Consider the following 14,440-nt stretch of genomic DNA (forward strand, 5'->3'; position numbering starts at 1 on the left):
GGTGACCGCCAGCAGCTCGTCTACCCCGGCCTTCTGCGCCTACCCAGCATGCACTTCCAGGCCCCGAGCTATCTCGGAGCTGCAGCCCGGAGGTCAGAGCGACCGGAAGAAACAGGAAGTTTGGGACAGTCCTAGTCGTGGGGCCGGGAGCCCTAAACGGCAAGGCTCTGCACTCGGCGCTGCCTCTCCCTCCCGCCTCCCTCAGGCGGACTTCCCTGGGGTCCGTTTCGGGGGCTGGCCTGAATTCCAAAAATCCAGATGTGTTTGGGGGTCATTCAAGGCACACTCCCAGGGTTCTCTTCGCCGTAGCATCTCTGGGCTTTCTGGATTGAAGGGTGAGAGGAGAGAAGTGCTCTTGCCCTGATGGAGTGGTAGGCCCTAAGGGTGGTTCGTCTTCTGCCCGTGGAGAGGGAGAAATATTGGATGGAGGAATAGGGCTGGAGATTAGCCTTCCAGGGCCATCTCTAGGCAGGTAGGGCAGAGATTGGAACCTGGTGCTGAGCCCAGGGTTATTGTCTCTCCTCACCTCCACCACTTAGCTCAGCTCTAATCTGTCCCCTACACTAAGGCTGCCTCTATTATCCTCAGCAATCACATCACTAAAGGGCACGGCTATTCACCAGGGGCCCCCGGCAAGGGAAAGGGAATGCCTAATGCGGCCCCATTCCTTGGATAGGAAAACGCAAAAAGCATACCCTGTTGAAAGTGTCTTCCATCCGCACACCCCTTTGGCCAAGCAGGAAGGACTAGAGTCTCAGTTCCCTTGGCCTCTCTCTCACTCTCCATCCCCACCCCAACATGAGCTAAACCATTGCCTCAGGTAACCTCAACTATCCCTTCTTAAGCCTCTTGCTGGCCTATAGTTGAGAGGGGTCATAGTTCATGGTGGATCCTAGTGGGCTATGTTGATCCTAGCACTTTGCTTGGCCAATCCTTTCCAGGTTGTGCAGACAGGCCTTTTGTGTGGAAATGCTCATTCTCTTCCCATAGCCTTACACTCCTAGCCAGGGAATCCTCACTCCCAGCTCACTGTGGGTTTCTAAGTTCTCCTGGTGGCCTTGACTCAGTGTGCATCTTCCTAGATTTCCTGAGAGGAAGGGGAGCAAGCGGAACAAGAATGGGTATTTTGGAAATAGGAAAGTGAAGGTAAAAAAAAAAAAAAAAAACTCATTGGCTATAGAATGACCGTGAGACTGTCACAGACACCCCCAGGCAGAATCAATTGGTCTTTCCTCTGTGCTCCCATAGCATAGAATTTATACCTCTATTATCACATTGTATTGTAATTATTTGTTTACATGCTTCTCCCCCCTGCTAGACAGTGAGCTCCTGGAGGGCAGAAACTATGCCTTATTCATCTCTGCAGCTCCCTACACAGATCTTAGCTCACAAAAGGGCTGTTGGATTAATGAACTAGAAATGGAAGGGATTCAATTAGATGACCTCCAGGATATCATTCAGCTCCAATATTCTGTGATGCAATTTAAACATGTACCTATAGATATACTCACATACATGTAAACACACAAACAGAACAAAAAGACAATCACCATCATGCCATAGTCTGGGCGTCAGTGTAAGACAACTGCTTGGAAAGTGAACAGATGTTACATGATGCCAAGTAACTGGCCTTTTGAAAGTTGAATCTCCAAATCTAAACATCTGAAGTGTTGACAGCCAACATCACAACTGATTTGGCTGATTTTCCCCCCACTGCTGTGACTTTTAAAGCAGCCACAGCCATACATGTAGAAATAGTGAACATTTGAGCTGAAAGGGCCCTCTGAGATGCTCTGGCACGAGTGTCTTTATTTTACAGATGAGAAAGTCCAAAGTCAGAAGCAGAAATGTCAGTCCCGCATTCTTGCCACTTGGAGCATACACATGTATGACATATGTTTGTATGGAGACACCTGCCTGGACCTGCACACATGGCTGCTGACATGCATAACTGTGGGTGCATCCCCAAACCTGCTACCACGATACCTTGGCACACGCTTTCCCCAACAGCTCCCTAGCAACTGAGGACAACTTCACTCCCATGTGGCTGCTGATCAGTGAAGGAAGGACAGGGGTAACCTAGGACTGGGCAGCCCTTGCCAGTGTGAAGGAGACTGAGAAGTGAGAAGTCTACAGGTTTGCAGCTGTCGTTTAATGTGCTCAGTTCACTCAGCTCCCCTCGGCCTCACCTCCGTTTGTAGAGAGTGAGGAGAGGAGACATTCCGGGCTCATTCCAGGAAGCCATGTGCATGCTGCAGGTGTGGTATGCAAGTAAGCAGCGTGCTTCCAGCTGCTGCCTTGCACTTCAAGGGCTGACAGGCAACCCCCTCCCCCCAAACAAAACTCTCTACCCACTGCTGGCCTCTCATCACATGGGCATGATTAAGGAAACCAAGGGCTGTCGCAAGCCCTTTTCAAAAGGAGGGAAATTATGGCTTTTTCTCCACCTTGCCTGCCCACCTTTTCCTAGGGGAGTTTCTACCCTCAGATCCACCTCTAACTGGAAGCCAAGGCTGATTTCACACCCCACCCACCTCTGGTCGCCCCATTACAGCATGCTCCTTTAATGTTCCCTTGGCTAGTTTGCACACTAATGATTGGTGCCTAGTCATTGTTCCCCAGCAGGGTCCTCTCTCCCACCTCCACCCCACTTAGCATGAGCATCCCATCCTTGCCTTTTGTAAAGTGCTTTATAACTTTCAAAGCACTTTCCCACACATGTCTTATTTCAGTTTTACCACAACCTGGCAAGGCAAGTATTAGTAGCTTCATTTTAGACACCAGGAGAAGCTCAGAGAAGATAAGCCAGCTACCCAACGTCGCACAGCCAATACATGGAATGAGGCGGCCATACCTCCATCTTTGACTACAAAATACAGACTTTGCCCATGCTACCACCCTAATTCTCAGTTGATGTCTGGCTCCCCAAAGGGAAGGAGCTGTCTTTCTGCTTCCTTTGTACCTCCAGGGTGCCTAATATGGGACTGGCTCTGAACACAATGGGCATTCAGAGGCCCGGGTAGACAGACAGATGATACAACCAGCCAGCAAATACTGGAAGCTCCAGGAAGGAAGAGGCACTTGCAGACAAACACTGTGGTGTACCACCGGAGCCTTTCCAGCAGTCCACCACTTACGTCTCTTATCCATTCTAACTAGCTCAGAGAGAGCAGGGCCAAGGCCAGAGAGGAGAGCATCCCTATCGTGTAGACCCTGGCTCTCCCCTCCCCTTCTCCTTTGGGGCTTCGGAGCTCATGACTTAAGCGAATATTGGAACTAGTCGTATACTAGTCAGAGAGGGATTGTTGTTTGGGTCCTTCTTTACGGGGACAGATTGCGCCGATACAATGCCCCAAGGCCCCAGCTCTTTCGTGCCGGCTGGTTTGGGCTGACGGCGCCCCCCTTCCCTTTTATGAGTCTCAGCTGATTTCCCTTGAGGGCAGCCCCACTAGGCACCCCCCACATACACACCAATCGGACTCCCTTAAGGTACCTGGGCCCCGCCCCGACTGTCCTCAGGGGCGGAGCCAGCCCTAGGGCAAGCTGGGGCAGGAAGTGGTTGCAATTACACACTCCCGCCCTGCACTGCCTGCCACTGCCAGAGAGACATTGCTAACTCGGCCAGCCTCAAACGCCAGGGTAGAGGCTAGAAGAGGGCTCAGCCAGGGACTCCCGGGCTGGAATGAAGCTCCTTTCTAGAAAGAAGGGAGTATCCAAGGCTGGGCAAAAGCTGGAAGCCTCAATTAACTGCTGGTTACATCCAGAGATGAAAGGTGGGGGTCGTGGGTCTTTGTTCCCACCCCAGCATGGCAGTCACTCAGCACCCTCATCTCTTTTAATCCTGGCCACTAGCTAAAGGCAACTTTTCCCTGATGTTTGGGTCTCCTGCTCTCAACTGCCAGGACAGCACGCCCTGATCCCTCCTACCAGGATAAGACAGGCTTTGATCCTCTTCTACTGTAAAACACCCGAGCTTTATAACCCCCATTTGTCCCTAGTTTCTTGGGCATTCCCATTGGAGTGGGCTCGGCCATGTGGAGGGTGTGACTAGTGTGGCCACAGGCATGAGCTAAGGGCTAAGTGCTGTGTACAGAGAGGGATGGGGGAGTTTGAGAATGTTTGGCTGGGACGGCTTCAGAACTCTCTGGGGTAGGCTTTCACTGAAAGCACCTTTAGCTCAGAACATTGAGGCTACATTGGTGGAATGGAGGTAGAAGGGGGCTCAGTGAAGAGACGGAGGAATGAAGAAGATATGGGAGTATAGGAGAGAATGGGATAAGTGAAGTAGTTAGGTTAACAACAACAAAAAAGCCTAGAACTCAGTGAATACAATGGGGCTTCTCTTTGCCCTTCACTAGCATCTTCTTGCAAAGTCCCTGGTTCCCTGGGTATGTCTGCACTCTACAAAGCCTGCACTCAGTGGTTGCCTCCCCAGCTTCAGAGCCCCATTTCACATCCTACTATAAAAACTTCGCATTGCCCTCCTTTACTTTTCCTATTGACATTGCTCCTCTTCTCCCAGGCTAGGACTGCTCAATCTGCTGAGGTGGGCTGGGCTCACTTTGGGGCTGCCCAAAGACAGGCTTTCCCCTTCCCATCCCGCCCATCCAGGTAGGAGCCAAAGGCTTTGTGGCCCAGCTTGGAGGGGTGGTGGACACTACTGATCAGCAGGCAGCCCTTTTCCCTGGGGTTCCAGGCTCCAGGGAGACTGAGAAGCTGAGTCATAGGCAACTTCAAGCTCCACAGACAGGTAGCAAGAGAAAGAGGGGAGAAAAAAAAGAAAAAGATACAAAAAAACAAACCCATCATGCTGCCTATTACCAGGGGACTGGAGGGACTCAACCCTGCCTTCGTCTTGCTTCACTCAGTGATGGAGCTCACAATTAGAAGATTGTCTTTGAATATGAAAAATGATGACAGGACACTGGATCAAATAAAAGAATAAGGATAGAAGTGTTTTGTAAACTATTAAGTTTTATAAAGATATGAGGGATTACTGTTATTACTATGCATTACAAATTTTCATTTTGCTCCCATGGATCTGGTTTATTAAATACTCTCTTTAATAGAGGAGCATGACACAACCAGGTTAGCTCTGGGGTTTTTGAGGCCCTGAGTGAAGCATCGTGTGTGTGTGTGTGTGTGTGTGTGTGTGTGTGTGTGTGTGAAAGAGAAAGAGAGTCAGAGAGACAGAGACATACAGAGACAGAGAGGGAAGGTAATGAGAGGGAGTGACTGGGTGGAACCCCTTCTCTCAACATTTATACCCTGACAAAATGGGGTTGTAATGAACGAGAAGGAGAGACATTAAGGGGGGAAAACTAAACAAATCATATGGTCAGAGAGGTCTAGGAGACAAGTCTTGTTCTATCCGTACCCTCATTACACAGAACAAGCTGGGGAGAGGAGCTTGAACTCCCAATGTCTGTCTGCCAAATGAATGACTGATGGCACAAAATGAGGGAGGAGTGCGCCAATCTTTCTGTCTTCACTGCTGCCATTATAGTGCTGATTATGTGCAGCTGAGTCTCAGCTCCTTGTAGCTGCAGGAGTCATGTCCTACCAGCCCAGTCCTCCAAGTGCTGGTGAGTCTCCAGAAGTCTGTGACAGCAAGTCACCATACCCCTGATGTTTCTGCCACAACTAGAGGCCTGGTGTTCAAAGGCCAAGCACATAGCTAAGGTCACTTGCACCACATGTCACTGCTATTTGATTCACAGGGCCCTCCAGGTTCTTGCAAAGGCTCTGGACAGTTCTGAACATCAATCAACAAACAAATGGGGTCATGGATGGAGAAGCACTTGGTGACTTTCACAGCCCCATAAAATATAAGGGATTATTGCATTTTATTGCAAAAAGAGATTCAGATTCTTTGAGGGTTGTGGTTATTTGGATTTTGGCAAACAGGAGTTTACTTTGTTATAAAATAAGTATGTGTGGAGTATCTGCACATATGCATGTTCAGGATAAGACCCATAGATAGAAACTTACCTTGCCAAATGGCACAGACAAAGATTCATTTAGACCATGTAAAGCCAATATTGGTAAGTTAACAAGAAGCCCCTGGCCCTCTTTTTCAATATGCTTTTATATAGGTGCTTTCATTAGCATCTTCCCACAACAGTATGCCACTGTTAAAACCCTCTGACTTGCGTTCGGTGAAATAAAGCACACAGTGAGCTTGGAGGAATCTACTTTTGAGACTTGCAGGCTTTGAAAACTTTGCCTGGGATAAATTTTCAGGCACAAAAAACATGGTCTGTGCAGGTCTTGGCAGGACACTCCAGACTCATTTCAACTTCCCTCCATTCTCTGCCCTCATGGTACAGCTCTACAATGCCTCCACAACAACCTCCAGAATAAGAAGAAGGCTCCCTTTCAGTCAGTCATTCAATCAACAAACATATTTTGAGTGCTTTCCCAATGGTACCAGGCCTTCTGCTAGGCCCTGGGGGTACAAAAATGTAGAAGCTTTCATCTCTCACCGTTCACCTCTCAACTCTCAAGCAACATGTTTTGTGGTATCTCTTCCCCTTCAAGGCTCTCCTTGATGTTCATTTTATTCTGCTAAGCGAAGTCAGTATGAGTGGTTTTAAACCCAGCCTGGTTGTTTAGTCTCTGATGGGGCAACGAGGGTCCCCTTTGGAAAGGACAGTACTCAGAATATCAAATAGGACTCTCAGACATAGGCAGCAGGTATCACAAACCTCCAGAGGAGATGCAAGAAATCCTGAATCTTTTTTTTTTTTTTTTGTCCACACCCTTGGAAAGTCAGGAGAAAAATCATGCGATCAGCATTGTGTTGAAACAGTATTCTCACCTCAGATTCTGCCAAAGCAGACACTTAGGGTCTGGAAGGACTCTCTGGTAAGTCCAGCTTAGGCAATTAAAGGGCTATCTTTTTGGTCCCCAGTACATGGCCATGTACATCCTTGGTGGGGAAACTCTAGTTAGTTAACTAGAACATTCAGGCAGAATGACATACTGGATTTTGGAATTTTCTAATTTATTGAAGGTTCGCCTCCAACTCCTTTCTTGTTTAGTTGCTTGGTGTGGTAAATCTACCTAACATGCATGAACCCCCTTTATAGATTATCAGTAGAGTCTACTGAGCAACTTGATGGAACCTGGCTTTTTTGACTAGGTGTCTTGCAAGAATTTGTGATTAACGGATCCCAAACTGGGGTCCCTGAGCCCATAAAAGCCTGAGAGAGAGTCTATAAATTACGTCTGTATTTCATAAAGTCTAGTGAAATGTACCCGCATGAAGCTGCAAAGGTTAACTACAACGTCAAGTTTTTTTGGCTTTGGCTGGAATTAAATGACCTCTGTGTGGCTCTCTCAGACTGATCTGAAGTTATGGTGCAGTTTTATATGTATCTGATACATTTTCAAGTGGCAAATTATTACTTGAAAATACATTCTGTTTACATAGATAAGCACTTTGAACACAGAGAGTTAAAAGCATAGACTAGAATCAGGCTGCCTGGATTCAGATACCGACTTGAAAACTTATTAGCTTGGAATGGATAAACAAATTATAATACATCCATATGACGGAATATTATTTGGCCATCAAAAGGAATGAAGTACTGATGCATGCTACAATGCAGAAGAATCTTGAAGATATCTTGCTAAGTGAAAAAGGCCAGAAACAAAAAGCCACATATTATGATTTTACTTAACTGAAATATTTGGAATAGGTAAATCCATAGAAACAGAGGGTAGATAGGTGGTTGCCAGAGTCTGGGGGGAGCAGGGAAATCAGAGCAACTGGTTAGTGGGTATGGAGATCCATCTTTGGGTGACGAAAACATTTTGGAACTAGGTAGAGGTAGTGGCTGCAAAATATTGTGAATGTACTAAATGCCACTGAATTGTTCACTTTAAAATGGCTAATTTTATGTTATGGAAATTTGACATAACATTTTAAAAAATCTTACTAGCTGGGCAACTTTGGGGAAATCATTGAAACTCTTTGTACCTCAATGTCTTCATCTATAAAAGGGGAAAATAATAGCACTTACCTTATGAGGTTGTTATGAGTATTAAATGAGTTACTATTTTTAAAATCCTTAGGACAGTATCTGGCGTATACTAAGTGATATAAAACTGTGTGTTAAATGGAATCCATGAGGGGAAAGAAACAACAAAACCCTTGGTAGTGAAAAGTTTGGGGATCTCTGGTGAAGATGAAAATGGAAAAAGTATTAACTGTCTTTCAAGGTGTAGTCCAAGAGTCCTCTGATTTCGAATTCTCAGTAGGGATTGCTAGAAATTCAGAGTACAAGGTACCACCCCAGACCTATTCAATAAGACTCTGCATGGGAGGGTGCCTTAGCATCTGACTTTTAACAAGCTCCCCCAAACCATGATTCTTATTTATTTATTTTTTAAGGTGAGGCAACCCTTGTTTGACCTCACAGATTACAAGAAGCTTGCCAGCTTATAATTCCTTATTTTTTTTATTTTTTACAACTACAGCACTTGGTCTTTCTAGGTGGTCTTCTATCCAAGTACTAACTAGGCCCGACCCTGCTTAGCTTCAGAGATAAGATGGGATTGGGCTTGTTCAGGGTGGCATGGCCGTAGACTCAATGATTCTTATGTATATTAAAGTTTGAGAAAATTTGATGTAAGAGTTTAGACTGAATGCACACTGAAGGCAAAACACTGCTCCTTAGATTTTTAAAAAATCTAAATCCCAGGTAACTTGGTTTTTAATCATCTTGTGACTTTCTTCCTCTGGAACTTCTTGAAGTTTAATGAGGAAGAACTGACACACAAGGATACATATAAATATACACACCTGAAATAAGAATGGTATCTTCACCGAGTTATCTATAGCAGCAAAACTATGTGCTTATTCTATTCATGCTGGAAGCACTATGTTGGGCTGCATGGAGGACACAGTAAAACATGGCTCTTGCCTCAGATACTTACAGATGATAAGAAACAAGATGGCTACTGAAAAAGCTGGTTGATTTGAGAAGTGTGGTGTGTGTGGGGGGGTGGGAGACAGCAGGGTGGGCAGGACTTGAGGGGACCCAGGCCCCCACTGGATGCCTATTGTCGATCAATCCCAAAGTATTCGTGGATCCTGTCTGCTCAAACGTTGTCAGGTGCTGGGGAGAGGGGGGATGCTGCTTTCTATGACAAGGTGCCTGCCCTCAGATGGGAAGTAGAACTAAGGCACAGAGCACAGAAAAACACTAAGTGCTAAGTTGTAGTGTACTTACCCACAGGGCCAAGAGTTCAGAGGCAAAAGCATTCAGAGAAAGCTTTGTGGAGGTGGGGCTTGAAGAACTTGGCCAGGTGGAAGAGAGCTCAAGTGTAGGCATAGGGATAGGAGTGAGAAGGTCTGTGTGGTTCAGGAGGGCACCTTAGTCCCATGCCAACATCCCTAAGCCTCCACAGAATCACCACCACAGCCAGAGGAATGCAGCTGCTCCAGGAACTGGAACTGGGTGAGCACTCGCTAAACTGGGTGTTATTCTCAATATTATTTAGCCTCTTTGGGGGAAAAATAATAGTTTTACTGAAAGTTCTTGCTAAATTATGTATGTAAGTATGAATGTATGTATGTATGTATGTATGTATGTATGTATGTATGTATGTATGTATGTTCAGGCTGTGGCTTTTATTCCTAGGCTTGAATTAAGCGGTGCTCTCAGGTTCTGAACTCTTTAAAAACTTCTCGTATTAAAACAAACAAACAAACAAACAAACAAACAAACTGCTGTGAGGGCATCTATTAGGTGTCAGGCACTGTTCTAAGTGCTTAACACACAAGAACTCATTTGATCCTTGTAACATTTCTAAGTGTTTACTAGCTACTATTTTATAAATGAGGAAACTGAGGCTTAGAGAGAAGTTAAGTGTCCAAGATGATGTCTCTAGAAAGTGGTGAAGCCAGGATTCAAACCACCATGTCAGTCTAACTTCAGAGACTGTGTGTGTAACCATTAAATGGAAGGAAAAAGACAAAAAGAGACCAAGAGTTAAAACTGAGTCTTTAACTGGCAAGAAGGGAACCCAGGTGTGGGCCTCAGATTCCCCACTATAATACAAGAGGGTTGGATTAGGTCATCCATTCATTCATTCATTTAATAAACACATGCAAAGGGCAAGGGTGGGGGATGTTGGTGGGGAGAGGAAGGAGGCTGTGATACACAGATGAGAAATACTGGGTCCCTTTAATAAAAGGAAGTGAAAATCTAGTTGGAGAGACAGATGGGCAGAGAGTAGAAGTGCTAAATAATGGGCCAAGCTCAGTTCTGTGGGGTACTCTGAGGAACAGTTAACTTCCATGGGGAGGGAGCGGGTGTCAGGGAAGGTGGCATGAAAGAGCTGGCCGGGGTAATAATGGTTGAGTGAGATTTCAACAAGCTGAGGACATAGAAAAGACTGATGGAATAGTCGAGAAAGCACTTGTCTAAAGAATGGCCAGAGGGCCAATGGGTTAGAACAGAAGCCTTGTGAGGAACACAGAAAGAAAGGAGATTGGAACCAGATCAGGGAGGGCCCTGAAAGCTAGGTAAAGGCTTATGGACTCGTCAATGGGCTGCCATGGCCAGTTTTTTAGGACAGATGATTTCTTACAGTCCCTTCCACCTCTAACACTGTTTGATTAAGAACCTTGTTAAATGCCTAGAAATCTTAGGGAAGGTGGGTTTGACCTAGAGAGGCCTCTGGGGTGATTTTAGCCCCCTTTCTCATTCACTCTCCTTGGCTATAAAATCTAGAAAGATTGTTGGTTGTTTATAGAGTTAAATTTCACCAGACATACTGTTTCCCCATCTAGACCCAGGACTCTGAGAGTGCAGAGACCAGACTTTCCAGAGCATGCAGTGGGCTGCTGGAATGCCTCTCCAGCAGCAACCTGCTGCAGTAGCGTTTGTGCATTTGAGATTTACAAATAGCAAGTAGAGAGAAGGAATTCTTCCCTTCAGCCCCTCCCAGGACATAAAGTGAAACACTAGAGAGCACGTAGTGTCTATAACTCATGGTCAGCCTAGTACCTTACCGGAGTTTGCAAGGCTCTTTCTCTATGTCTCTCTTCTCTGGTCCCCTTTCAGCCGGGGTGACTTAGAATGAACCCTGTCGCAGTCCTGAGACTTCACATTCCAAAACTGACTCATCTTCAACTGACTTGGATTTAGGAGATGAAGGGATGACCAGAAACTTCAAATTTGCTTCATTCTGACACTCTAAAGATCTAAATCACTGGAATTTTGTTGTTGTTGTTGTCATTGTTGTTGTTGTTGTTGTATCATAGAGATGGGCTATTTTACCAGACAGACAAGGCCGCTAATTGTAGAACAAAGCAGAGAATTGAAACAATTATCCTATGAAGTCAGATGTTGGTTTGAGGCCTAAATTACCATGGGACCCACAAATGCTGTTTTTTCTGGTAAGCTTCAAGAGGGCAGGACCCAGGCAGGTGTCACCCCTAGCTGTCTGTACCGTACCTAGGGAGGCTGGTGATGCCAGTGCTGATGGTAATAACTTCTGGATGAGTCCAGTAGTTTACAGTGTATTAAATTCTTTCCCATCCATTATTTCATTTGATACTCAAAGGTGTCCCTGTGAGGGAGGTAGGACAGATGAATTAATTTCCATATTTTTGAGTGTGGGGAAGGCCCAAAACACAGTACCAGACATTAGGCTAACACTACTCAAATGTTGCGGTTTGCTTGAGGTCCCACTGCTAGCTATTGACAAGACAGGGCTAGAATCTGGTTCTTAGAACTCCCTAGACAATCCTCTTTCCATTACACCTCTCTGAGAGTCTAGTCCCAGGCCAGTAGCTATTACTGATGGGAGAAACAATTAGAAAAAAATCTGCCTGAAAAGGAATATTTTGGCAGTAAATAGAGGTGCTCTACCACATTGAAAATAACTCTGAATGTGGAGTCAGGACTACTGTGGTTGAGTCCTAGCACAGGAGCTCACTAGCCATGTGACCTTGAGCAAGCCACTCATAGGTGTTCATAGACTCAGTTTCCTCAATTACAAGTGAGGAACAAGTGAAATAACAGAAGTGAAAGGGCTTTGTTAACATTCTGATGGTGTACAAAGGTAAGGCATTATTATTATGATTATGTTGTGGTTCTAGCCTCAAATAAAATAATCATTAATATCTACATTCTCTAAAAGTTTCCCATAGCTCTCCTCATCCTGCTCCTTGGTTTCCAGCATCATCTCCTGTAGGGCAGGAAGCGTGGCTCCCAATAGGAAAGGGCTCAGAGAAGCTAGAGCTTTGACCAGAAACAATGATTTTGCTCCAACTTTGATTTCACCATGATGCAGCCAAATGGTGAGACATAGACAAGTGGGAGCCAAGGGGTCCAGAATCCATTTCAGCCTCAAACCAAGGAGCAAAGTGGCCCTAAGGCCCTAAGGGCCTTAAGAGAAGTGGAGATTTAGTAATTACCAGATTAATTAAAATCAGTGAAGATAGCCAATCCAAATCAAAGCAGAATTGGTGGGGCCTGCATTATCAGTCTCAATAGAGGTGACTTTCCCATTATTAATGAATTTTTGATTTCATATGTTGATTAGTTTAAACAAATCGTTTCCAAATGATTTCCCTTGGTGCAACTTAGGCCAAAAATTTTTGAGATGTGTGTGTGGGGTGCATGGCAGGGTGAGAGTGGTCGAGTAAAACAGAGGTTCCCAAAACAAAGTAAAATGACAAGCATTATGTCCACATTACTGCAATAGAGTTAAGGTTGGTGAGGACAGCAAGACACCAGGTCTCAGACAACTGCAGCCTTAGTGGCTTGCTGTTCTCCGAAATATTCACACACATCCTTTAAACCAGGTGAGGAAGAATACTAGGCAAGTCTCAACAGCCATCTCTACAGTCCTTCCAAAGGAGAAAAGACAGCCAGTAACTTAGAGGTGGAACCTATGGGCCTAGGAAGCAGGGAGAAGGAGGAAGACATTAATCCAGCAGGGCTTCCTACTGGTCCAAATGACCTTCTGACATCCTTAGTGGAGATAAGTATATAATAAATAATATTAATACATCTGTACATAAAGACTGTTTTCAAATTCCTGCTATTTGTTTCACGTTTTGTTTCCAAAGCCCTGACCCCTTCAGGAACTGCTGGGCACATCCCCTAATGCCCTCTAGGCTGAGGCGATGCCTTTGAAGTCCACACCACCAGCTCAGGGTTGGAGCTGCTAAGAAACACCCTAAGCCTGAAAGCAAGTCGGACCGCAGCTTCAGCTCCTCAGCAAGCTGCTCTCCTCGTAGCTAACATAAAGTCATCAGAGTTCCAATGTGGACCGCAGGCTTCTCAGCCCTTCATTTCCAGGGATGCCCTGGGATGTAAACACACAGGAGAATTTATTCCTTCGTCAGGCGAGGAGTAGTTAAGTTAAAGGGTAAGGGTAAAGGGGCTCGGTCTGATGATTGAGGAGCCCGGAAAAAGTGGGCAGAAACTGAGTCCTTCTCAAGCCAGGTTTTCGACCCGGAGTCCTGCAGACGTCCCCTTTACAGACTTTTCGTCTCCCTTCTCCTCCTTCCTTCCTTAGGCCCCTCGCTCCTATCTCTCCCCCCCTCCGCACCCCGACCCCTGCCCCCGCCAGATGCCTCTACGCCCAGGCCGGGGAATGCCCTTTGAGGGCGGCCCAGAGGTTTTGCAGTCTCGGAGGTCGCCACCAAGGGTGGGCCTCCCCGCAGACGCGAGAGGAGGCAGCGAGTCCCGGCATTTTCCCTTCCTCAGCACCTGTCCCACTTCAGCTCTGGGGCTGGGGCTGCGCCCGCGGGCTGCCTGGGTGCCTGAGCGCCAGAGCCCTGCATGGAGGTCGCCCGGGTTAGGGAAGTGGGGATCCGGGAGAGGGGCGGGGCGTCTGGCGGGGGCGTTCCCCCTCATGCAAGACCCTACGTCCCCCCATACACTGAGTCTAAACGGAGCGAGAGAATCACACATAAAGCACGAGCGAAAAGGCTTGCTCTCCGACCCCGAGCGGCATTGCTCAACCCCCCCCTTCCTGGAGCTGGGGGCTGGCTGGGGAAGGTGGGTCCGTTCTTCCCCCGTAGCCGGTGCGGGGTCTGTGGCTGCCCCGCGAGGTTCCGGCTTCCCTGGAGCTGGCAGGGGGAGCCCCAAGAACTGCAGGCCCGCTCCCCCTTCTTCCTCCTCCTTCCCCTCCTCCCCCACGTGTCCTCCCGGAGCCCAGCGGCCAGATCCCAGAAACCCCCCCGCAGCCACCTCCCTCCTCCTCCTCCTCTTGCCGCTTCACCCGCTTCCTCCGCGGCGTGGAGAGGAGCAAAGTTGCGACAGCGGCCGCGGGCTCTGCCCAGGTGAAGGGGGCGCGGTGGGGGGTGGGGGGACAGTGCGGCCCTGCTGCGGGGGCGGAGGGAAGATAAAGAAACTTGCTCTCTGCGGCTCTCACCCCGCGCGGGTTCGGATCTTGCGTGGACCGAGCC

The 14,440-nt window shown here is 47.1% G+C and overlaps 1 protein-coding gene across 1 annotated transcript in view; it reads left to right on the forward strand.

Annotated features, from left to right (window-relative positions):
• Positions 1–14,273: 14,273 nt before the first annotated feature.
• BCORL1 (BCL6 corepressor like 1) overlaps positions 14,274–14,440 on the forward strand; it is a 59,960-nt gene continuing 59,793 nt past the window's right edge. Inside the window, exon 1 of the mRNA XM_025047230.1 lies at positions 14,274–14,314. The gene's annotated coding sequence lies outside the window, so the exon portion shown is untranslated. The remainder of the gene's footprint in view (positions 14,315–14,440) is intronic.

Source organism: Pteropus alecto, unplaced genomic scaffold (assembly GCF_000325575.1).
Source record: "Pteropus alecto unplaced genomic scaffold, ASM32557v1 scaffold145, whole genome shotgun sequence".
In the NCBI taxonomy this organism is placed as follows: Eukaryota; Metazoa; Chordata; class Mammalia; order Chiroptera; family Pteropodidae; genus Pteropus; species Pteropus alecto.